General features: G+C 46.3%; 1 long non-coding RNA gene across 4 annotated transcripts in view; it reads left to right on the forward strand.

The window, feature by feature from the left end:
- The first annotated feature begins 2,201 nt into the window (after positions 1 to 2,201).
- The window catches only part of LOC309528285, a 182,143-nt gene continuing 159,538 nt past the window's right edge, over positions 2,202 to 24,806 (forward strand). For all 4 annotated transcript variants that reach the window (XR_014217596.1, XR_014217597.1, XR_014217598.1 and 1 more), the window contains exon 1: positions 2,202 to 2,393. This is a non-coding gene — a long non-coding RNA (uncharacterized lncRNA). The remainder of the gene's footprint in view (positions 2,394 to 24,806) is intronic.

Here is a 24,806-nt window from a genome sequence, read left to right on the forward strand (position 1 = left end):
TTCCCACAGAAAGTAATGCAAAATGGATTAATCCATTCCAGACTTTTAATAACAACCCCCCAAACAGCGATGGAACATGAATTTTACTATCTGACGAGACCACTGATCCATAAAATGAAAGCAATAAACAATGCACTGCAGTCACACAATCAGTAGCTGAACTGGGTTCCACACAGTCTCTCTCTCTCTCTCTCTCTCTCTCTCTCTCTCTCTCTCACACACACACACACACACGAAGAGCCACAAAAATGCAAAATAAATAGCAAAAAGAGACAAACCTCAGCGCAACACTCCTAATGGAAGTGTGGCAGTCCAAACGGAAGCGTAACACTCAAATTGCCAGCGTAACACTCCAAACAGAAGTGTGGCTCTCAAATCAGAAGCGTAACACTCAAAACGGAGAATGTTTGAATTCTGAAAAAAGTTTGCAACCGGCAACACTTACTTCCCAGTTTGCAGTGTTTATGTTCTAAGTTGTTTGAGAACCAAGGCATTTGAGAACCAAGGTACCACTGTACAGTATAGGCCCATCAACTTCAGTTAACATTAAATGGTGTAGATATGGGATTCACTGGGTTTTTTTCCAGCTGGAACTCACCAGAGCTCAGTTCCAGCACCTCTCAGGTGGGTGCCATTGCCAGTGTGAGAGAATGAGCACCTCTTTTTCTAGAAAAAAACAGCACTGAGGGTAGTGGTTTGCACAAAAGCTGGAAGCTTGCCCCGACACCTTGCTGCATGTAGAGCATGCAAACTGGAGCTGTGTGCAAATCTCCCACAAACTAAAAAGGCTTTTCAGCATCCAGAACTTTAAGAGCACTATTTCCCCTCACACAAATTTTCCTAACTCATATATCATACTACCATTCTCCCAGCCTCAATCCCAATTGGTCCAAATATTTTAAAAAAACATTTTATTTCCTTTTTGCATAACTTGATTTCCTTTAATATAGTATTTACAGAGTCTAATATTTGATGTCCAGGATGTTAAACAAACCTGCGGATACTTGACTAGACCTGGAATTCACCTGAGCTCAGAGTAGAGTTGTACCTTGGATCCCGAACGCCTTGGTACTCGGACGTTTGGGCTCCCAAACGCCGCAAGCCCGGACGTGAGTGTTCCGGTTTGCAAACGTTCTTTGGAACCCGAATATCCAACAGGGCTTCCATGGCTTCTGATTGGCTGCAGGAGCTTTGTATTTGTGTTAGTTGATAGCACTGAGCTAAGACAGTCTTGTTACTCTAAGTCAGGCCTAGGCAAACTCGGCCCTCCAGAAGTTTTGGGACTACAACTCCCATCATCCCTAGCTAACAGGACCAGTGGTCAGGGATGATGGGAATTGTAGTCTCAAAACATCTGGAGGGCCAAGTTTGCCTATGCCTGCTCTAAGTCATTGAAAGGACTATGCAGGCAGTGGGTGTGTGGCTCAAGAAATGTGTAACATCCATCTTCTTAGTGTACCTAGTAGGAGTGTGCATTAGTCCTGAGTGTACTCTGAATACAAATGCAAATTGTGCTTTGGGGGACTTTTTCTGAAAACATTTTTCTTTATTTTTTATAACGTTTATATACCACTTGATTGTAACCCCCCCAAAAAACCCCTCAAAGTAGTTTACTAAGAACATGATCACATCATTAACAAGGAGGTGGGTTCAAATTGGATCAGTTAAAACCGAAACTCTGTTTTGCCCACCATGACATTAAAAAGGAATCTTAAAAAGGCTACTTTCCCCTCCTTACACAAAAGTGGGTGAAATTTGCAGGTAAACTTGCTCCTCCGTAGTGGACAGAGCCTGTCAAATTGAAGGCAGATCTATTAGGAGATTTCGTTCATTTATGTGAAAAGGAGGGAAAGTAGCTGTTGTTTTGCTCCTATGTTATAGTCAAAGAAGTTTTGGTTTTAACTGATCCAGTTTGGAGCAAAGGATGAATCAGAATGGCAACAGAGCAGATTCAAAACAAGACTGAGCTGCTTCCAAATGCTACAGATGTAAGGTGAATCTTGTGACTGCTTGCACACCCCAATATTTGGGGAATGCCCAGGCTCATCTGTTTGTGCTGGCAAGGGTGAGGGTTGCAGGAACAAAGAGAGCATTGTAGGCTAAATCACACTCTAAGTTTCTAGACAACTTCAGTGATGATCCCTGAACAGAACTGGCACTTTTTCCTAGATGGAAATATTGCCATACTGTTGAATAATGAATTCTGCATCACATTACTGCTGCTGCTGTTGCTGCCATCTTCAGCAATATGTTGTCTACAGAAGGGTACTTTCGCAACTCTTTTTATACTGATTTCTGTTTATTATTAGCTCTTCTTTTCTGGACAGTTGACATGCATGTTTGAATGAGGGGAAATGGCAACAGAATGGTTGCACGCCTGGAATACTTCACTAGTAAGTGGAACTTTTATGAAGTCCAGTATGTTGAAAGATACACTGATTTTACAGTGTGGTGAACTAATTTTTTAACAAGGGGGGGATGGCTTTGGGGTGGCAAGTAAACTCTACTTGCCAAAGAACAATTTGGAGCACGCTTTAAGGTCTCAATTGTTATTTTGCTGCTGAATCTATACTTGCCGCACACCTGATGTTATATATGATGTCAGGTGGGGAAGGGCGAGTAGGTGGCCATCGTTGGTGGCCAAATTGCAAGCATAGAAGCCCCCCACTGCTTTACAGGGAAGGATTCCTTTATGAGTCCCATCAGGGAAAGGACTTCCATTTCTACAATCAAGTTTCCTCCCTTGCCATGCCAGTGTGTATATAATGTTTAAAGATCTTTCTCTCACACAAGATGATTTTTAAAAACCAAATCTTTGATAAAAGCTTCTAAGATGTGCTTGGTGTTTGATTATCATATCTGATAATACAATTCTGTGATAATATTAGTCATGGCGTGTGGGACGGGAGTGTCCAAGGCTGAAAGCTACAATGGGAAATAACTTGCCTATAAGATGAACTGGATGGGACTCAGCTGAATAAATGCTTCAGTGATTCCTGGATTCATAGGAGAGTGCAAAATGAGCCAGGTCTTGCTGAGACCTTGAACGCAACCGTCGAGCATTACCTTCTCCCTGCATTTCAGAAATGACTTGGGGAATCCGTGTTAATCAGCTTAATGCCACCATAAACGTTTTGGAGCATCCCTGCTGTAAAATTGCCAGGTGTTGTCGATTTTCTTTTTTTTAAAATCAGCCACCACAAATGCAACATTTGCCTGAGAAGGGGAAACAGTATGCGTGAGCAGCTTCAGAAAACTGAAAAGCATGCACTCTGTTGTTTTTAAGTGCAAGAAACTATTCATGAAGTTGACCAAAAGCTTTGGTTCCAAGGCAGTTATGTGTCTGCTCCGACTTCCAGTAGTAGAGCATCTCCTTGGCATGTAAAATATCACAGGTTTAATGAGTGCCATTTCCAGGCAGGGCTGGGAGAGATCCTGTCTGAAACCCTGAAAAGCAGCTCTCAGTGCATGCAGACAGTATTGAGCTATATGGATCAATGGCTGCCTTATATTCAATATAAGGCAGTTTTCCTATGTTCCTCTACCAGACAAAACATATATGAAAAATCTCATCTTGGAAATGCAGAGGAACATGGAGATGGTCCAGTCAGTGATAGTTCAGAATAGAACACTTCTGGTATTATACATGAAAGAGCCCACAGGTGAGATCTATTTGGATGCCATCATTAGTTCCTTTTAGAGCTGGCACAGCTTTTCTCACCTTTTGAACATTTTCTTGAGTGTTGAAAAATGGTTCCTTTGTTCCCTGCATTGTGAACATATTGGCAATGTTTGGATAATTATCTCTTCTGTCTCATTTTTATTCATTACCATTGCTGTCCTCAGCTTGACTTGTCCCCATCACCATTTAATTGGATTGGTTGTAGCTAGCAACTCAACTTGATGCCACAAGGCTGCATCTAATGTGAAGATGTCAGAGATGCCTAGAAACAAAATCATGTAGGCCATTACAGTCAATGGGATTATAGAGGGATATGAGGTAAATGAGTCTAGTGAGAGTGGAGAAAACCCCAATTCCAGTCCGCCTTGGTAAAGGTAAAGGACCCCTGGATGGTAAAGTTCAGTCAAACTTGACTATGGGGTATATTGAGGAAGCTGGCATTTTTCCGCATACAGTTTTCCAGGTCGTGTGGCCAGTATAACTAAACTGCTTCGGATGCAACGGGACACCGTGACGGAAGCCAGAGCGCACCGAAACGCTCTTTACCTTCCTGCCTCAGCGGTACCTATTTATCTGCTTGCACTGGTGTGCTTTTGAACTGCTAGGTTGGCAGAAGCTGGGACAGAGCAATGGGAGCTCACCCTGTCACGGGGATTCGAACTGCCGACCTTCTGATTGGCAAGCCCAAGAGGTTCAGTGGTTTAGACCACAGCGCCACCTGCTCCCTGGGCATCCACCTTGACACCTAATTGACAGCAAGGCTAATTCTATCGTACAGAAACTCAAGCAGTGGCTGATGGTGCCTAATATTGGTCTTGGGTTGGTTTGTTTTTTTGCACATAGTTGCCATTTCAACAATGAGCCTACCTCCACTTCATATGCATTTTCAATGCCATATCGCTGTGGTCTTCCTATTAAAAAATAGCACTTTGGGCAAGACAGTCTCCCACTTTGGGTGCTTGGTATTGTTTTTCAAGGAAATCAGACATGATGGTGATGATTTAATTAATTCATTAATTAAATGGATTTCTAGCCTGATTTTTTAGGTTGTATATAAGGACTGTCATTGAAGGCTGGCTAACCCTCTGGAGGCTATCTTCCAATGTGTGTATCTGACAAGTGCATGGCCAATGTGACTGATACATGTTGTCCTCTGTGAGTGCAACACACCCGCTTACTCACCACATTCAGACCACAATGTCCCTTCACATTCAGTCAGTTAGACACACACACAGAGAGAACTCTCCCGACCCTTCTATCCCATCACAGTGCTGTGAGAGGAGGAGATGCCCCTTTTGTCCCAGCACTGCGTTAAGGAGACCAAATGTTGTGGTTTTTCCTCCCTGTTGTGTTGGCCTTTCCAACACTTCCAATATTAAAAGTAAAGAACAGTAAAAGATGACTATTCCACATGATCTTGTGGAAACCTTATAATAAATAAGCTGTGGAATTAACACAATGGAAAGCAAGTCCTGCTGTCTAACAAAGGCACATGTGAGGCATTACCGAAGAGTAGGATGCATTGTCCAACTCTTCATGACCCCATGGACCAGAGCACGCCAGGCACTCCTGTCCTCCACTGCCTCCTGCAGCCTGGCCAAACTCATACTCCGCTCTTCCTCAGTAGCATGTTGGACGCCTTCCGACCTGAGGGGCTCATCTTCCAGCGTCATAACTTTTATATGCCTGCTGTCTTTGTCCATGGAGTTTTCTTGGCAGGGATACTGGAGTGGCTTGCCGGTTCCTGCTCCAGGTGGATCACGTTTGGTCAAAACCCTCCACTATGACCTGTCCATCTTGGGTTGCCCTGCACGGCATAGCTCATAGCTTCTCTGAGTTATTCAAGCCCCTTCGCCACGGCAAGGCAGTGATCCATGAAGGGGGTCACAAAGAGTCGGACACGACTAAACAACAACGGGGTACATTGTACTCAAATTTTGTGAGCATGGCTTTTGTACACAATTTCTTGGGAAATGGATTAGCTGTGAAAATTGGTTTGAATGGCCAGTGACTCATTGTGTGGGTGGTCAGGTATTTCAGTTCTATCTTCTGGGTGCCCCTAAACCTTTTGGTTAGCAGAAGTAGGAGGTATATGGCAGTGAATAGAAGTCTCTATAATTGTTTTGTGGATTTCCATATATGCCTCCATAGCATCTGGTACCAGATTTTATCGGGAACGATACTGACTGAATGGATGATTGGCCTACCTCACTATGGCCATTCTGATGTTCTCATTCTATATTTGCCCCTCCTTCTCCCTACCATTTGCTTTTGACATGGGATCGATTTGCTCATTTGAAAGTCAGCTTTGCAGTTGAGGACCTAAAAGGCAAATTATGTTAACTATAGTTTTAAAATCTGGATGAAGCAAATCCACTTGTCATTATAGAAAATAGAAATCTCCCGAACTGCCCTAAAGTAACTCAGGCAGGAAGCATTCGCCAGCTTGCAAATTCTATTGATACATCCGCTTTACTACTTTCTATCCATCTGCCAAACCCACCTGCTTTTCAGATGGGTTATTTGCAATCTCTGTTAATGAGAAGCTACCATCTAATTCTTCCCTCCCCGCGCAACTTTTCCTGGGATTTTATTTTGTTACTAAAAAAGAAGAAATGTTATGATGTATATTAGTAAGTCATGCTGTGTTAGTCTGAATTACACAGCAAGCAAAATGCTGTATAAACTAATGTGCCAAAGAGTGTATTTCCATATATCTGCTATGGGTTGAAATGGGAAACATTTCGTCCAATGCGAGAAGCCAAAATTAAATAAGTTCCTGCTAAAACATAATCAAATCTATTTTTATTAGGCACCTCAAACACAAGTAAAGTAAGTTGCATTGTGAGGAGATGCGAGAGCCTTGCCATGCTTAGGCAACTGTGTGACGTTTTGGAAGAAGACTTTCTTATGTTATCTGTAGTAAGAATGACACAAATAAAACAGAGGAGCTTCAGTTAAGTTCCAATCAGGACATGGATCTGTGTCAAATGAAGCCTCCATTGATACTTTATCCAGGTAGAGCTAGAAAGATTTCCCAAACACAGATGGACTCCAAAGGACATCTTTTTCAAGGCAGCCAGGGCTCAAAAGCATGGTTCTAAAGAAATTCCACTTGCCTTCTACTGCGGGTACATTGTGGCATGCTGCTGTCCCACTGGTTCCACAAGTTGTATCCCTGACTGATGGCGTCTCCCGGTGTCTGGGGCCTGGGGAATCCACCAGATGCCTAATTTGGTCAATAGCATCTGGGTTGAAGGGTGAGCTCACTCATGGGCAAAGAGACTGATTCCATCAAGGACTTCCTTCAGGTCCGCTCCTGGAATTTTTAAAGGGTGCCAACCATATAGACAGCACCTCGAGATCTTGTGGATCTTTCACCAGCTCTCCCTGTATTTAACTGTCACTCATCATGAGGTGAAATGGGATATTGACCTTGCTATGGAATATTATTGGTTGCTGTATTTAGGGCCAAGGACAAATTTGTCCTTCAGCCTGGGGTTTTTTGCCTCCCTCAAAGCAACTGCCACAACTTTGGTGGATAAGGCATTGGGTAAAGTCTTGTAAGCCTTGGCCTGTCCCTTCAAGGGAATGGGGTAACCTGTTAAAGGGATCCTTGAGGGGATGCTCCTATCTGGATGCCCAGTTGGGGCTAGGGCCATAAATCTGCTCTCAGGTGAACTTGGTTTGGAGTTCGTACTTGTCAGGGATGTCTAAGTGGTCAATCGCAAAAGAGCACCCAGCCCCAGCCCCTCGCCCTGTCCTCCAATTGCACATGATCGCTAGAACAGAAGACAGAGTTTTCGCTGTGAGGTTGATTGTATCCTTAGTGATCTTTTGTTGAGCGACTTTTTCCCTTCCTCAGGGGAAAATAAAAGTGCTTTCTTGAAGAGAACAAATATGTTAATATGTTTCTGATCTGCATTTTTGTCTCCCCTCCCTAAAAAAAAAAAAGCTTAACAACTTTGACCTGCACCCCAGAAAAAAGGGATAGATCACTGCCAGTTTTTTATTCTGTGAGTAGATCACAGTCTCTTGGGAGTTGGACATCCCTGGTGTATGTCATAGGCTTCCCTAACCATCAAATTCGACCCCATGGGGAATTGACCAGCAGGTGGGCTAGTTGATACGGGTTATGCCCAGCGCCTAAGCCAATGCCACTTATGTCTGTAATTAATAAAGTTGTTGCCTAATTTGCACCCAAACAAGTTTGTAATGTGTGGTCATTTCATTCATGTTGTGGGGAGGCGGGTCACGGTGCCTGGATGCTCAATGGACAACTTCACTGGACATTCGCATCATTGACACTGCACATTATTTGAAATAGTCGTCCCGTCCCCCCCAATTACCTGAGAGTTGTCCATTTCTTAAGAACCATGGTTTTGAGCAATGCCTGCCTTGGAAAATATATCCTTTGTAGTCCATGTGTATTTTGGAGACCTTGTTACTGAGCAATGCAATGCAAAAGCAAAGAAACAAAGGAGTGCCATTTTACAGTTTCATTGAGAGCTCATTACAAATATGTACGGGTGACTTCACCTAATTACTGTTGTTTGAGTAAATCCACCAGTAAAATATGCAATAAATAATGAAAAAGAGGTCATTATTCATTGTCCCCAGACATTCTATTTCTTTTTGTAGAAAAGCCAATGACAGATCCTGAGAATATTTTTGACATTACTTTTGATTCATGCTTGGCACAATCTTTTTTTTTTTTAAACAATCCCTCTTTTGAACTGCGAACATTAAAGAGCAACACTTAGCAACTTAAGAATAATACAGTACATATATTTTTTAATGGGTGTAAAAGTTTCTTTTAGACTACAGTCTTCTCATTCCTAACATGGTGGTCCATTGAACACAGTGGATTTACTTCTAGGTAAACAAGAATAGGATTAATCTGATTAATTTCTTAAATCTGTATAAAAAGTTGTATTTCAGTAGGACACAGAATGCATATTTAGATGCATATATTGTATCAAAGTGCACATTTCTGAACTATGGTGTCCTGAAATATGGGCTGTATTGCAAAATTCAGAGAAGTGCGAAATCTGAAGGGAAATTATGCTCAAGGCCATGTATTAGCCTCAGAGGATTGAATGGGGTGAGATTGCTTTAAAATGTGGATCAGACAAAATTATCCTGCATTCCTACTTATCTTTGAGTAAATATGCGTAGGGCCAGACTTTTTGTGCAAGGCACTGCTTGGTTCAGTTTAATTACCATGCTGCTATTAGGAGTGGAAGAAAATGTACCAGTGCATTCTGTTTTCTTTTTTAAAAAAAGTTTTCAGAATGAAATCTCATACAGCTGGGATGTGTGTTTCTGTATAAATGGGGGATTCCGAAGAAAGAGGGTGAGTTTGGGCTTTGGTTTGTTACAGGGACTTACTGTCACAGAAGCATGTATAGCAACCGGCACGGCTTTTCTTGGCCACTCCGAACTCGCTGGAACACAGTTTCGGCACCTTTCAGGTAGGCGCCATTGTCATTACAGTGGTGCCTCAGGTTACAAACGCTTCTGGTTACAAACACTTCGGGTTATAGACTCCGCTAACCTGGTAGTAGTACCTTGGGTTGAGAACATTGCCTCAGGATGAGAACAGAAATTGTGCGACGGCGGCTCAGCGGCAGCGGGAGGCCCCATTAGCTAAAGTGGTACCTCAGGTTAAGAATGGTTTCGGGTTAAGAACGGACCTCTGAAATGAATTAAGTTTGTAACCTGAGGTACCACTGTATAAGATAACAAGGGAGAAATTCATGGTGAGTTCTGGAACTCCCTCCACCCCTAGAAAAATAGTACTGGTAACAGGTTTTGTGGATACTGGACCGTTTCCTGGATTGCTAATGTGACTTGAGGCAGATGGGTGGTTCAGAGTTAGTCCAAGACTAGAAGCTGGGGACATCATTCAAAGTTTCATTGTGGGGCAAAGAGATTTCAGTCGGCAGTGCAAGATTTACAGCAAGATCGAAAGACAAAGCTTTAATGCCTTAAAGGAAAATATTATGAAAATGATTTATAGGTGGTACATGACCCCAATCAAGCTTGCAAAAATTCACCACTTGTCTGATAATAAATGTTGGAAATGTAAAGAAACTGAAGGTACTTTTTTCACCTTTGGTGGACATGCCCAAAGATTAAGGCTTTCTGGGAAATGATATATAATGAAATGAAAAAGGTATTTAAATATACCTTCCTTAAGAAACCAGAGGCCTTTCTCCTGGGCATTGTCGGCCAATTGGTGCCAAAGAAAGACAGAACATTCTTTATGTATGCTACAACAGCAGCAAGAATACTCATCGCAAAGACACAAGATCTACCTACCTTGGAAGAATGGCAGATGAAGGTGATAGACTATATGGGACTGGCTGAAATGACTGGCAGAATCCGTGATCAGGGGAAAGAGACGGCGGAAGAAGATTGGAAGAAATTTAAGAACTATCTTAAGAAACATTGTAAAATCAATGAGTGTTAGAATGATGCGGCTTTAGAAATTAAGTGGTTTACAGCTGTAAAGATTAAGTTAAAAGAAAAGAAAGGTTAACAATTAGATAAAATTAAGGGTGAGGATTTGCTGGACTGAATATTTGAAATTGGAATGCAGAAAGGGGAGGTATGAGGAGGTCAGTGAAGTAAGTTTTAAGAAAATAAGGATTTGAAATTATACTTGTTTTTTCTTGTCTGTGTTTGTTTGTATTGTTGTGTTTGATTATATAATTTGTGAAACTTTAATAAATATTTTATAAAAAAAGACAAAGCTATCACACCCACACAAAGTCAATGAAGTCTAAGAGCATTTATCTCTCTCCCCACCTCTCTCATAATGAACAGAGATAGCCGTCATGGGGCCCTCCAGACATTTTGGAGTAGAATTCCCATTATCCCATTCTGGCTGGAGCTGAAGGGTTCTTGTGGTCTGAAGCATCTAGAGGGCACTGTGTTGGGTACCCAAAAACTAGAGGTAAGTTGCCTCTGAAGAATAATCACATGGACCTTAAAATATAGGAATTTGGTGGCTTTTCACAGCTACGTTCCCCAAGAGAAACCACCTTCTTTTGCTCTGACCAAATCTTAATTGTATCCTGGGCCTGAGGAACTATTTTATATCTAAACTATGAACATTAGAGCAGCAACTGAGGAGTCTTTTTAATTGAAACAACAGCAACTTTTTATTTTTTTAAACTTTCTTTTTCTTCCAGGAGAATTGAAATATACTTTTAAACATTTGCTCTTCTTTCAGGGACATTATCTTTTAGCATAGGCCCAAAACAAACCTGGTAACTACAGTATTGTTTTATTGATTTTTTTTTAATATATAAAAAAGCTCTTTTATTTTAATAACTTGCTAAGGAAAACAAAAACAGAATAAACACTATAAAAGACAATATGAAAACCAGGCGGGAATTGGGAAAGTAGCTTGTTATCTAAAAAGTCATTTTGTCGCCCCCCTTTCTTTAATTTAAACCGCCTGTACAAAACATATATTAATTTTAAATTACCGATTTGAGATAGCATTAGTAGAACAGTTTTATTATATTTCTTTGTTATCCTTCTGACTTCAACTCTGGCTCAGAAATGCAATTAATTCTGCAACTTGCGCTCACTGGCGGGTGCCATTCAAGCTGCGGCTGCTTATGGGGTAGTTAAAAGGATAAAATCAAGTAGTCATTCTACTAATCCCTTTACAAGGAAACAGCTTTCTGCATAAAAAGTAGAACTTATGTGGTCATTAGCAGATGCTACATCAAGCAACCCAAAATATACACATTTAAATTCTTAAGCACAATCTATGAACACCACACAGATGGTTTCCAAGAAACTGTACCTAAATTGATTACGATAAAAATGATCTGCTGCAATTGTTTCTGTCAAAAGGGAGAACAGAATTTGTCCCAATGTGTCGCTCTGCCCACTCACGCAGAGAACCCAGCTGCTGGGACAGATGTTGCTCTAAGCACTTTATTTTAGGGTCATTAAAATGGTTACAGGGGTTAGTCATTCATTGTTTTATAAATTGTGCTTACTAGCTGAGCTCAACAGACGCTCGGCAAAAAGTTCCTTTGTAGCTGATCAGAAAAAAGTTGCGCTTCAGATCCCTGTCTCGCGCAAGCGTGGTGTCTGCATGTGTGCGCGTGTGTGTGTTTTACAGTTGCCAGTGGTGATATGCACAAAATAAGGTCAAAATGATGTACAGTGGTACCTCAGGTTACATACGCTTCAGGTTACAGACTCCACTAACCCAGAAATAGTGCTTCAGGTTAAGAACTTTGCTTCAGGATGAGAACAGAAATTGTGCTCCGGCGGCGCGGCAGCAGCAGGAGGCCGCATTAGCTAAAGTGGTGCTTCAGGTTAAGAACAGTTTCAGGTTAAGTACAGACCTCCGGGACGAATTAAGTACTTAACCTGAGGTACCACTGTACTTCGTTAATTGTTAAGCTTAGTTTATTTGAGGGTGGGTTTTTTTTTTTTTTGCAGGGGGAGTAGGCACCATCACATCCCAAAACTGACGAATCTCACTTCGTTAGGATGTATGTGGACCACAGATAAAAGTTGCATTTCAAATCTTTGTCTTTTGGCTAGAAATATTATTCCTTTATTCATTACCAGCCTATTTGAAGCACTCCTGAACAATCTGGTCTACAAGAGATTAGGAGGCAAAATGGTCAGGCAGCCGAGGCTTAAGATTGGTCGATTAGCCCAGAGCAAAATGGGTTCATGTACCTTCACGCTCCCTTTGAAACAACCATGCGTTGGCAGGTTGCGTTGTGTGCACCAGGCTTCCCTTAGAAATATTTGGCTAACGTCTTTCATCGCTGGCAGGTTCTGTGCTTTTCCACAGCTTATCTAATTAAAAAATAGACTTTGCTTGGTGGACTTTTTGTTGAAGCGCTTAGTATGCCGATGAGAAGCGGAAGCATAACAAGATGGAGGTTAGAGGAGGACGGGTCCAAACTCAGTAACGGAGTGAGATTTCAATGATGGGATTTCAGTGGAATGAAGTTCAACCAGTTGTGCTATCCCAAATCCCATTTGTGCCAGGGCTGGGAGGCTTTTGATGGCCCTGCCAGGCTCAACCTATGGAGTGACACCGCTCCGCCAGTATGGAGCTCCCCAGTCTGTCTGAGGAATGTGTGGGAAGGTGGAAGTACCACCACTGGTGGTAGCCCATGGGGAGACCCACAGGGGGATGTTCTGGAGTGGGAAGGGGCTGGATTCTGAGCAGGTGCAGCTGCCATCACCAGACCATGTGGGGCTCAACCACTGCACTCGCTCCAGGCTGGCAGAGCAATTTGCCTGCACCATCACCTTCAGCCCCAACCGGCTTGAGCAACGGTACTGTGAATGTGGTTGCAGTCCTTTCACTCTCCCATGCCCAGCCATAGGCCATCTGGATCCAACCTATTCTTTTTAATAGCGCCAACCTGTGAAAAATCTACTCCCAGAATCCTCAAAATTTTGTGATGCAATGCTGGAAAGTATTGCTTCAAGCAGAACCCTGTTTGAAGGGTGCCCGAGGTGTTTTTTTAATTCTGTTTTTTTTAAAAAAAAAAACAACAACAACTACTCTTAACAATTGTTGTTTGCATCTGGAACTCTCGAGAGACAATGAAGTGTGAGGTTGATGTTGAAAAATCATTGCTTTGGCAATGGTGATCTTTGCTTCTTCTAGTACACTGGCATTAGTTCACCTGTCTTCCCAAGTGTAAAAAAAAATCGGAGACACCATTGATGGAATCTTTCAAGGAGTTGGAGATGGCATTTATAAATAAATAATAGAATAGAATAGAATTTCAGAGGCAAGGCTAGCAGAATATGCTTCTCCCTCACAGGTTAGTCTGTCTTCACCCCATGGCTTTGTGAATATGAACTTTCACAAATGGGAACCGAACTGAAGTGGAAACTGGGCTTGGCGCCTCTAAATACCACTGTCTGGAAGATGTCAGCAGCCCCCGACTGGTTGCCCGGGAAAGTATAAAGACAAGGGAAAGTTTCTTACAGCCCTTTATTACAAGCTTTACAGAGAGAGGCAGTAGAAACCAGCCTCGTGGATAATGGCGTTGTCCCAAGTGAATCTCCACCCCCCTTTTTTCCTTGCTCATCATCCTCCTCTCCTCCTCTATGGGTGCTATTAAGTTCCCTCTGTCTTTGAGCTCGTTGCTCTCCTACTTTTAAGGCCTGTCGGGTTCTGGGAGATGGTGGGTCTGGAATGTTTTCCAGTGACAACATGTCAGCCAGCTGCTTCTCCAGCTCTGCCGGCTCCTCCTCTCCCATTATTTCCCAACTTTCCCCTCATCTTGCTCTGAGCTATGACCTCCCGCAAACCACTGTTGTAAATTTATATTGTCTTCGTCTTCCTCCTCCCTGGAAGGGTCAGGATGGGGAGGCAGTCTCTACCACTGCTCCTCCTCTGCCCAGCGCCAGACATCCACTGGAATAAAACAAAAGCCAAAAGATTAACTGAGGTGTTTGGTGATCACTATTATCCAAATTTCACTTTATCTTAGCAGACATAATAAATTCAGAAACATATTTGTTCTCTTCAAGAAAGCACTTTTATTTTCTTCCGTAACATCTGTGATTCATTATATATATATATTCCTGATGATAAAGCAAGCTAGATTTTTTTTTGATGCAGCACACAGCAGACGTAGCAAAACAAAGATGCTCACATATGCCGCTCAAAGTTCTGTTATGCATACACTAGAATCTGTTCTTTTTGTACGTGCACAGGCAGATTTCAACAGCCCCGTGCATAGCTCGTAACTGAAGCGCACAGAACCTCTGTAATTTTTAAATTCCAACTCAACCTTTCAGACATCAGCTCTTTTAAAGAAAACAGTGGTACCTCGGGTTACATACGCTTCAGGTTACATACGCTTCAGGTTATATACGCTTCAGGTTACAGACCCCACTAACCCAGAAATAGTGCTTCAAGGTTAAGAACTTTGCTTCAGGATGAGAACAGAAATCGTGTTCCGGCGGCGCAGCGGCGGGGGTGGGGGGGCATTAGCTAAAGTGGTGCTTCAGGTTAAGAACAGTTTCAGGTTAAGAATGGACCTCCGGAACGAATTAAGTACTTAACCCGAGGTACCACTATACCGTATTTTTCCGTTTATAACACGCCCCCTATTTGGAGGGACTCCAAATTAAGAAAATGGGGGGAGATTGCCAATAGTTGTTAAGCTTTTTTGGGGGGGATTGCCCAGAGTTGTTGAGCATTCAATCAGCAGCAGCAACTAATCACCTGCCCAATCACCACTGACAATGTCCTGCTCACGGCTGCAGCCAATCGCTTGTCCCCATCTGCACTATCCATGTATAAGACAACCCCCAATTTGTAACATTTTTAAAATAAAAAAACCCTCGTCTTATACATGGAAAAACAATATACTTCCTTTCAACTAGGACTCAGCAATCACACCATTCCCTCGCAGCCTAGACCCACAATATTCTGCTTTGTTGTTATTCAAAGCTCAGTGAAGAATAAGGTTGAAATGTCCCCCCAACTTCTATCTGCTAATTTCTGCCCAGTTTCAGTAGTGTATTTTATCTTCCTTCTTCTCAGACTCCATTGCTCTCTGCTCCCCTTGTTTCCCACACTTCCATGAGATTCACAATACGGTCCTGTTTATTCTTCCCCCATCTTCTTCTCATTTTGATAGCACTGCCTCCTTTATCTACCTCAGGGGTAGCCAACAAAATACTCTCCAGATGTTGTTTGACTCCTGACTCAAATCAAGCCCATCCAGCATAGCCAATGGGCAGGGGTGATGGAAATTGGAGTCCAGATCAGGAGGGCATCACATTGTCTACATCCCACAATCCATCTCTTCTCTGTAACCATCAGGATCACATTCCGCCACACACACCCAAGGTCAAGGCTGTTGGTTCAGCCTCACACCTGAGAGGCTGGGAGGAAGCCGCTGTTTTCTTCTCTAGATTTCCAACAGCTAACCATTGGAGGTGTTGCAACAGGCAATAAGAAGATGGGATTGGAAGACAAAGAAAGGAAAGCATTTATAGCCCTGACTCGCTGCAACCCAATGACATTTCTTGGTGAATATATCCATAAACAAATTCCTCTAAGTGTTATTTTCCTGCAAAATAATAATAATAATATCACATTATATTGTGTTTTCTCCCCAGTATTTCCAAATATGACACCAAATAAACAGAACTACCACTTCTTGGAAGAAGGAAACAAGCCTTAAGGGAAAATCTTGGCAGAGTTCTTGTCACAATTCCAGCAGTTTTTAAGTGGGAAATACATTATTTCATAACTACTCTCACCTTCTAGAAAAGTTAGGGAGACATGATGTATTTTCGCTTGTGTTTAGGAGTACAGTTCCTAGCAGCCTGGGTTCAGAAACAAACTCTTGCTTCCATATGCAAGCAAAGGAAAAACTGATAAGGGCACGTTAAGTGAGTAAATAAAACTCATGATAGGGGAAGGAGAAATGTGTGTTTTTTTTTCATGAAAATTAAAACTTAACCTTTGTATTAAGGAGCTCAGTGTGGCATATATGATTGTCCATGTCTCCATATTATCATCACAGCACACCTGTGAGGGAGATTAGGCTGAGGGCTGGTGACTTGTCCAGTGTCACCAGTTCATGGCCGAGTGGGGATTTGAACACTGATCTCTCAAGTCAAACTCTGGCACTCTAACCACTCCACTTAGCAGTGTGACTGGAGACAACATTTGGGTGGCTAACCAAGGCTTATTTATTTGTCCAGGCATTTAAAGAGTTTTACTGGTTTGACCTAGTCTACTATTTTATTGAACTCTGGTCTCCCAAGTCTTATTCCAGTGCACTAACTACTATGTTACAGTGCCTCTCAGTGCATCTATGTATCCAAAGCACCTTCTAGTTTGGCTGAGGGGGTGGAATCCTTCCAAACTCCAAATACCGGGTAAACATTTTAGGTGCTAAGCATGAAAGGAAAATCTGGGTAACACTCCATGATATTTTCCCTTGTATAATCTTTCGTCGCAAATCCACCTAGAGTGATATCCCATCATTTCTTCTGTCTACTATTAGAAAATGATGCTAATTAATGGACAATCAGTGTATAAAATATTTTTTTGACCATGTGGGTCTAGGCACCCAGAATGGAAGAAATTGTGAGACTGGGTGTACACTCTTAGTGTGGGATGAACGTGCAATGAGAGAAGGAAGAAATATTGCGTGGTTTGCTGTTGACTCTCGGCGTTGGTGAACCATTCGTGTAGAGAAGCAATATCAGAGTTTCAGAAATGTTGCTATCCCTTTGGAACTGATGCTGATGTGAATTTAGCACTCCTTGCATTCTTCTCATGAGACGTCCACTTTCAAATAAACAACATCAAACAAAGCCACCATTAAAAGTCCAGAATAGACGCCTCTCAAAAGAAGCTGGTCCTGTCAGCTCTCCTAAACACTTCCAATTTCTGGGTGGGGAAAACAGAGCATGAAGCGACGTTCATGCATTTGGATCACTTCTAGAGAGCAAACTTTTGGCTCAGAGAAGCACCAGCTGCTGCCTAGGTGTGTTTTTCCACCCATGTTGATTATCTTATCTAAGGCAGCTTTCCTGGTAACCGTAAGCTTTTCACTCACAATCAGGTTGAGTTTAATTAAGGTAATTAAGGTAGTATGTGTCAGGGGTTCAGGAGCAGAGGCGAGGGCAAGGGAGGAAACAGAGAGCGAGGGGGAGGAGGCAGAAGAAAGGATGAGTGATGACGACGACCCGAGATCTCCAAGTCTTTCCAGTGAATCAGAAGATTCACAAAAAGGAGCACCAGTGGCCAGGGCAAGGGGGGAGACTAGGGGGACACCCCAGGAAGATAGAGCCAGAGGGGACTCAGAGGGGAGCAGTTGGAAATCGGGACCAGCGTCACCGCCAGAGAGTAGGAAAGAGGAAGAGCGCCAGGGATCAAGCGCTGGCAGCTCGCAACAGGAGGGAGGGCACGAGTCAGGAGTGGCCACACCTTCATCGGGGAGCGAAGTGACGGTTAGACGGAAAGTGGAAGGTTGGGCGTGCGCGCCAAGTTCAAATGCACAGGAAGGTGGCGCAGTAGGCAGCCCGGAAAGGGAGCCAGGTCCTAAAGCCCGGCGCAAGGAGACAGGAGAGTCAGGGGGGTCAGCGTCAGAAGAATCCCGGAAGGAAGAGACCCAGGGGGGCAGAGGGACCCAGAGGAGAACTGTCAGGCGGAAAAGGTGGAGCAGGGCTAGGATATTAAGTTGGTGCGCAAGGGGCGGAGACTCAGACGGAGCTTCGCCGATCTAAGCATAAGACGTAGGGTTGCACGCAGCAGCTCGAGAATGGAGACTGTAACTCAATAAAGACTTTTATTTAACGATCGCTGGCTAGCGTGATCCTCTGTGAGCTAGGATCTGGAAGTAACCCTGACAGTAAGCTCCGTCTCATCAAATTGTGGGCATCCACGGCCTCGCGGAGAGGAGAGAAAGCGGGTGCCTACAAGAGAGCTCACGAACGGCAGACAATATGACGGCCGAACAGCAAATAACGGAACTCAGAGAAGCAGTTTCACGACTGAATGCCGAGGCGCTGGCGTCCAGGAAGAGAGAGGAGGAAGCAGCTGCCGCCTACAGGGATCTCCAGGTCAGGTTGGACGTGCTTACGAAGCAAGGGCAACAGACACCCAAGCCAGAGGGGATTGGGTTGGGGAGACGCACAGGCGGTCTGGTCTCTCACTTCGATGGGAATTTGCAACAGTACCCCAACTTTAGAGCAGACGTAATGTGTGCACTGCAACTGCTGCACAAAGACTTTAGAGATGAACAAGAGAAAGTGGGGTTCGTCATGTCCCATTTGCATGGAGACGCTAAAGCATGGCTGCGCAATTTGTGGAGAGATAAGGATCCTGCGCTCCAAAATGCAGACGCCTTTATTAAAGCGATGGATGGCTGTTTTTTATCAAGCATTGACGTGGATATTGCCCGAAAGGAGGTGCATGGACTAAGGCAAGGGAGGGCCAGCGTAAGGCAGTATCATGCCCGCTTTTTCGCTTTGGTCAGTGCCCTGGAATGGGACAGAGATTCGGCTCCTGTCAGAGACCTTTTTTGGGAGGGCTTGCACAACTCGGTTAAAGATGAGATTGCGAGGGGGGAGAGACCCCGGACCACGCAGGAGATCGTTCAGAGGGCGCTGGCGGTGGGGGTGCGGCTGGAAGAACGTCCGTGGAGCAGGGACGAAGGGCGCAGCGGGCGCGAACCAGCCAGGGGCTCCTCCTTCCTTCCCAGAGAAGCAGCACGTGCGCAATCCACGCCTCCAACAGGGGGAGGGGTGGAACCGATGGAGGTTGGGAGTGCAAGGGCTCAGTCAGCAGCCAGAGCCCTAGCACCGGCAGCAGTGAAAGCGAAGCCTCCTAGAGGGAACAGGAAGTGTTATATCTGCGAGGATCCAGGGCATATGGTGAAAGAGTGTCCCCGGAGGCTCCACAAGCACACTGCAGCCTCAGCAATGGTGACTGCAGCAACGCAACACGGAGAACCACAGCAGGGAAACGACGATGTCTGGCTGGAGGAAGAGGCACTGGGGCCCAGCCAGACGTGTCAGTGAAACAGTCCCCAGAGATTTTACCGCCCATGGACCCCCTCCCACCCAAGCCAGTAGTGAGGCTCACCGCATCGCTCCAGCTACCCAATGGAATCACCATGGACGTGCCAATCACCGTCGACTCGGGAAGCAATGCAGACTTCATAGGGCAGGACTTTGTCGACCGGCACGCTATACAGTTGCTGCCTGCCACGCTGCCCCTGCAGGTTGTCACGGTGGATGGCAGGGAGCTGTTAGGGGGGCAAGTGGTGAAGCAGACGCCACCTATGGTGCTGCGGCTTGGAAATCACAGGGAAATCATCAGCTTCAACGTCACTCAACTGTCGGACACGCCTATTGTATTGGGCATGAGTTGGCTGGACAAGCACAGCCCGACGCTGGCTTGGTACCAGAGGCAGCTGACCTTCGGCTCTTCCTTTTGTGCTGAACACTGCATCATGCCCCAGCAGGAAGGGGAGCAAGAGGAGTCACAGCTGCTGCTAAGCACGCTGCAAGCGATTCCCCACAAGTACGCAGAATTTTTGGAGGTTTTCTGCGAGAAGGAGGCAGACAAGCTACCCCCCCACAGACCATATGACTGCAAAATTGACCTGCTGCCGGGGGCGGCGCTGCCCAAAGGGAAGCTGTATTCCATGTCTGAAGACGAACTGCAGGAACTCAAAGAGTTCATAGATCATAATTTGGAGCGCGGTTTCATCCGAGAGTCCCAGGCAGCGGGGGGCAGTCCTGTATTCTTTGTGAAGAAGCGAGACACGCCCCAAAAAAGACTCGTAGTGGACTACCGCATTTTGAACAGTGTGACCAAGCCATCGGACTTCCCCATGCCCCGAATCGACGACCTCCTCGCAAAAGTACGCAAGGGCAGCGTGTTCACCAAGTTGGACCTGCGAGGGGCGTACAACCTCATTCGCATGCGGGAAGGAGATGAGTGGAAGACAGCCATGTTCACGCCCCTGGGCACCTACAAATATAGAGTTATGCCTTTTGGATTGCAAAATGGCTCCCACGTTTTTCAAGCTTTCATGCATCACGTGTTGGCGGGGCTCCTCTACAAAACGTGCGTCTGTTTCTTGGATGACATCCTGATCTTTTCGGAATCGCAGCAGGAGCATGACAGACACGTCAGGGAAGTGCTGAGCAGGCTACAGCAACATAGGCTTTACGCCAAGCTGGAGAAGTGCCAATTCGACGTGACGGAGGTGGATTTCCTGGGCTACAAGTTGTCTGACAAGGGGCTCGCCATGGACAGCGCCAAGGTTCGAGCGGTGTTGGATTGGAAAAGCCCACACAACCGGAAGGAGTTGGAAAAGCCCACGCAACCAACGGTTTGTCGGTTTGGATTGGAAAAGCCCACGCAACCAACGGTTTGTCGGCTTCGCGAACTTCTATCGCAAGTTCATCAAAGGCTTCGCTATGCAGACAGCGGCCATCACGGACACGCTCAGTTCCAAGAAAAAGAAGTTCATCTGGACAGCACAGGCGGAGCAGTCCTTTCAGGCACTCAAGCGTCTTTTCGCGTCGGAAGAACAGCTACTTCATGTCGACCCCAGCAGGCCGATGAGAGTTGAAACAGACGCCTCGGACAGGGCCGTCGGAGCAGTCCTGCTGCAGAAGGACCCGCAGGGGGTTTGGAGGCCGGGAGCGTTTTACTCCAGGAAGCTCAGCAAGTCCGAACAGAACTACACCATCTGGGACAGGGAGTTGCTGGCTATTCATGCAGCGTTCAAAGCATGGAGGCACTTCCTGATTGGAGCCAAGCACACGGTGCAGGTCTGCACGGACCACAAGAATCTGGAGCACTGGCGCACGGCACAGTTCCTGAACCAGAGGCAGATACGTTGGGCTGAGTTCTTTGCGAACTTCGATTTCCGAATAGAGTATGCCCCGGGGGACACCAACATCATGGCGGACGCGCTCTCCCGTAAGCCACAGTATCTGGAGGACGCCACGCCAGCGGCCGCCATGCACATCTTCGCACCAACAGTGTGGGCGTGCGCTGCGGCGACAGTGGACCTGGAGGCGGTGCGACGAGCGTTGCAGAATGACTCCTTCGCGCAAGCAAAGATGGCAGAGATGCAAAGGGGCACGGCAGCGACCGACGGGTTCCAGCTGGGAGATGGATTGCTCATCCGCAAAGGGGCCATCTACGTGCCGGGAGACGAACTTCGCGCCAAGGTACTGCATCAGCTGCACGACGCGCCCACTGCCGGGCACTTTGGCAAGGAGAAGACGGTGGAATTAGTCGCCAGGGATTTCTGGTGGCCCGGAATGAGAGGGGAGGTCACGGACTACGTGGCGAGGTGCGACACCTGCCAGAGGGCCAAACCAGTGCACAAACCGCCGGCCGGACTGTTGGAACCGCTGCAAACTCCGGTCGAGCCATGGGAGAGAGTCGCCCTGGACTTCGTCACGGATCTGCCCAGCTCGAGGGGCAAGACGGCCGTGCTGGTGGTGGTGGACTTGTTCTCCAAGATGGCACATTTCATCCCGTGTGCGAAGGTGGCCACGGCAGAACAAACCGCCAAACTGTTCATAGACCACGTGTTCAAGGTTCACGGGCTGCCACGGTCTATTCTGTCCGACCGCGGGCGGCAGTTCATCTCGAATTTCTGGCAGAAGCTGATGGGCTTCCTAAACGTCAAGATCAACCTGGCGTCGGCGAGACACCCGCAGACCAACGGGCAAGCGGAGCGGGTCAATGCCATCATGCAGCAGTACCTGAGATGCTATGCGAATCAACAGCCGGCGACGTGGGTGGATTACCTGCCGCTCGCCGAGTTCGCCTACAACAACACGAAGCACGTGTCCACGGGGGTCACGCCGTTCTTCGCCAACAACGGGAGGCACCCCAGAACCTTCCCGGGACTGGAAAGACTGGTGGAGGGGGAGCCGCAGACAGCAGATGCGTTTGCGTCGGAGTTGCAGGAGGTCCACGATCAGCTGCGGCGGCACCTGGAGCTGGCCAAACACGCATACAAGGTGCAGGCAGACAAACACAGAAGGGTTGGCGAAGAGATCCATGTGGGAGACTGGGTCTGGTTAGCAGCCCACGCAGTGCCGGCCAGGTCGTTGGCCAAGAAGAAATTAGGGCATAAGCAACTGGGGCCCTACCAAGTCGAAGAGCAGGTCAACCCGGTGGCTTTCAGGCTGGCGCTTCCGGAGGGTTCCAGGATGCATCCGGTGTTCCACAGATCGGTGCTCACTCCCTACAAGGCACCGCACAGGTTTCAGGAACCCGGAACGGCGCCGAGTCCGCTCCGAGAGGGAGCCAGGCAACGGGGAGTGGCACAGGAGGTGCGCCTCAACGAAGTCACGGAGATTTTGGACTCCAGATGGGGGGAAGAGGGGGTAGAATACCTTCTCGCTAAGGAGGGCACCCCGGCCAGTGCCAACAGCTGGGTGCCGGGCTACGCTTTAGATGAACCTCTGCTCAAGGAAGAGTTTCATGCCCTCTTCCCCCATAGGCCAATGCCAGCGGACTTTTTCGACGACTGGCTTTTCACGCCCACGCTTTCAGCCAGCACGTTCTGGGGGTTCGACTCGGATGAGGAACCGACACGAGATGCCCGTTCCCCGGAGGGGTCACCCTCGGGATCTGCTTCAGAACCCTCGTATTGGTGGGATGATCGACCAGAGGAGCAGTGGCGCAGAAAGTGGCTGGAGGGTCCAGGACGAGCAACGCCTCCAGAAGGAAGCGAGGGAGAGACGGACATGGACGTTTTCGGGGACGACCAGGGTTTCGAGCACGGCGGCACAGAGATGGAAGCAGAGGTGACCGTCGTCGACGAGAACAGGGAGGAAGAACCGGAAGACTTCGGATGGAGGCCCGCCACGGGAAGCGAACTGTACCCGACATTCGTCCCCTTGACACTGCAGCACCCAGCTCCCGCACCGGAAGGAGGGGAGGGGGGAAGAGGGGGCTTCGAGGGGGGGATGGATGTCAGGGGTTCAGGAGCAGAGGCGAGGGCAAGGGAGGAAACAGAGAGCGAGGGGGAGGAGGCAGAAGAAAGGATGAGTGATGACGACGACCCGAGATCTCCGAGTCTTTCCAGTGAATCAGAAGATTCCCAAATGCACCAGTGGCCAGGGCAAGGGGGGAGACTAGGGGGACACCCCAGGAAGATAGAGCCAGAGGGGACTCAGAGGGGAGCAGTTGGAAATCGGGACCAGCGTCACCGCCAGAGAGTAGGAAAGAGGAAGAGCGCCAGGGATCAAGCGCTGGCAGCTCGCAACAGGAGGGAGGGCACGAGTCAGGAGTGGCCACACCTTCATCGGGGAGCGAAGTGACGGTTAGACGGAAAGTGGAAGGTTGGGCGCGCGTGCCAAGTTCAAATGCACAGGAATGTGGCGCAGTAGGCAGCCCGGAAAGGGAGCCAGGTCCTAAAGCCCGGCGCAAGGAGACAGGAGAGTCAGGGGGGTCAGCGTCAGAAGAATCCCGGAAGGAAGAGACCCAGGGGGGCAGAGGGACCCAGAGGAGAACTGTCAGGCGGAAAAGGTGGAGCAGGGCTAGGATATTAAGTTGGTGCGCAAGGGGCGGAGACTCAGACGGAGCTTCGCCGATCTAAGCATAAGACGTAGGGTTGCACGCAGCAGCTCGAGAATGGAGACTGTAACTCAATAAAGACTTTTATTTAACGATCGCTGGCTAGCGTGATCCTCTGTGAGCTAGGATCTGGAAGTAACCCTGACAGTATGTAATAAATCTCTCCGTCAAATGAGAGCCTCCGTATTGTTCCGTGTCTGCAGCTTGTAAACACGAGCCTTTCTAACCTCTGCATATCAGCAGTTCTCATATATATATATATATATATATATATATATATATATATATATATATAATTTTCCAATAAAGACAAATTTATAACATCATTAAACATCAAAAACTCACCACATATCTTTTTTTCTTTTAGACTTCCATCAACATGTCTGATAATTTTCCGTAATTATCACAATCTTCACATTTCTTAATTTATATTGCACTATATATATATTATCTTATCATGTTGTTTAAACAATATTTCTACCAAATCTTCTTACAGAGCTTCTTGAAAACTTACAAACGTTATATCATTATCACAAATATTTTTAATATATTCTGTAAATTTACTCCAGTCCTCAGTGAATCTTTGGTCTCGTCGGTTGTGAATCCTCCCTGTCAATCTATCCAGTTCCGCGTAATCCATTAATTTCAATCTCCATTCTTCAATCGTAGGCATTTCTTCTTGTTTCCATTTCTGGGCCAAAAGAGTTCTGGCTGCTGTTACTGCATACAGGATGCACATCAGCAGTTCTTAAGAGATGGAGCTGCCTTGGGCTTGGTCTGGAAGCTGCAGCCGGTGGATGATGTGGCAGAGATAAGTACATGGGACACCTTTATTAGCGCCTGCACTCCCTGCCCATCTGCTACCAAGCCACGCTTGAGGGTCTTATTGCAATTTACAAAGCTCTAAACAACTTGGGTCCAGCGTACCTCAGGGACCACCTGAGTTCAGCTTATTGGTGAATGTTCAGTTTGCAGGTACCAGGAACAGGGTCTTCTTAGTGGTGGTTCTACAGTAAT

Source organism: Podarcis vaucheri (genome assembly GCF_965113315.1).
Source record: "Podarcis vaucheri genome assembly, chromosome: 3".
NCBI lineage: Eukaryota > Metazoa > Chordata > Lepidosauria > Squamata > Lacertidae > Podarcis > Podarcis vaucheri.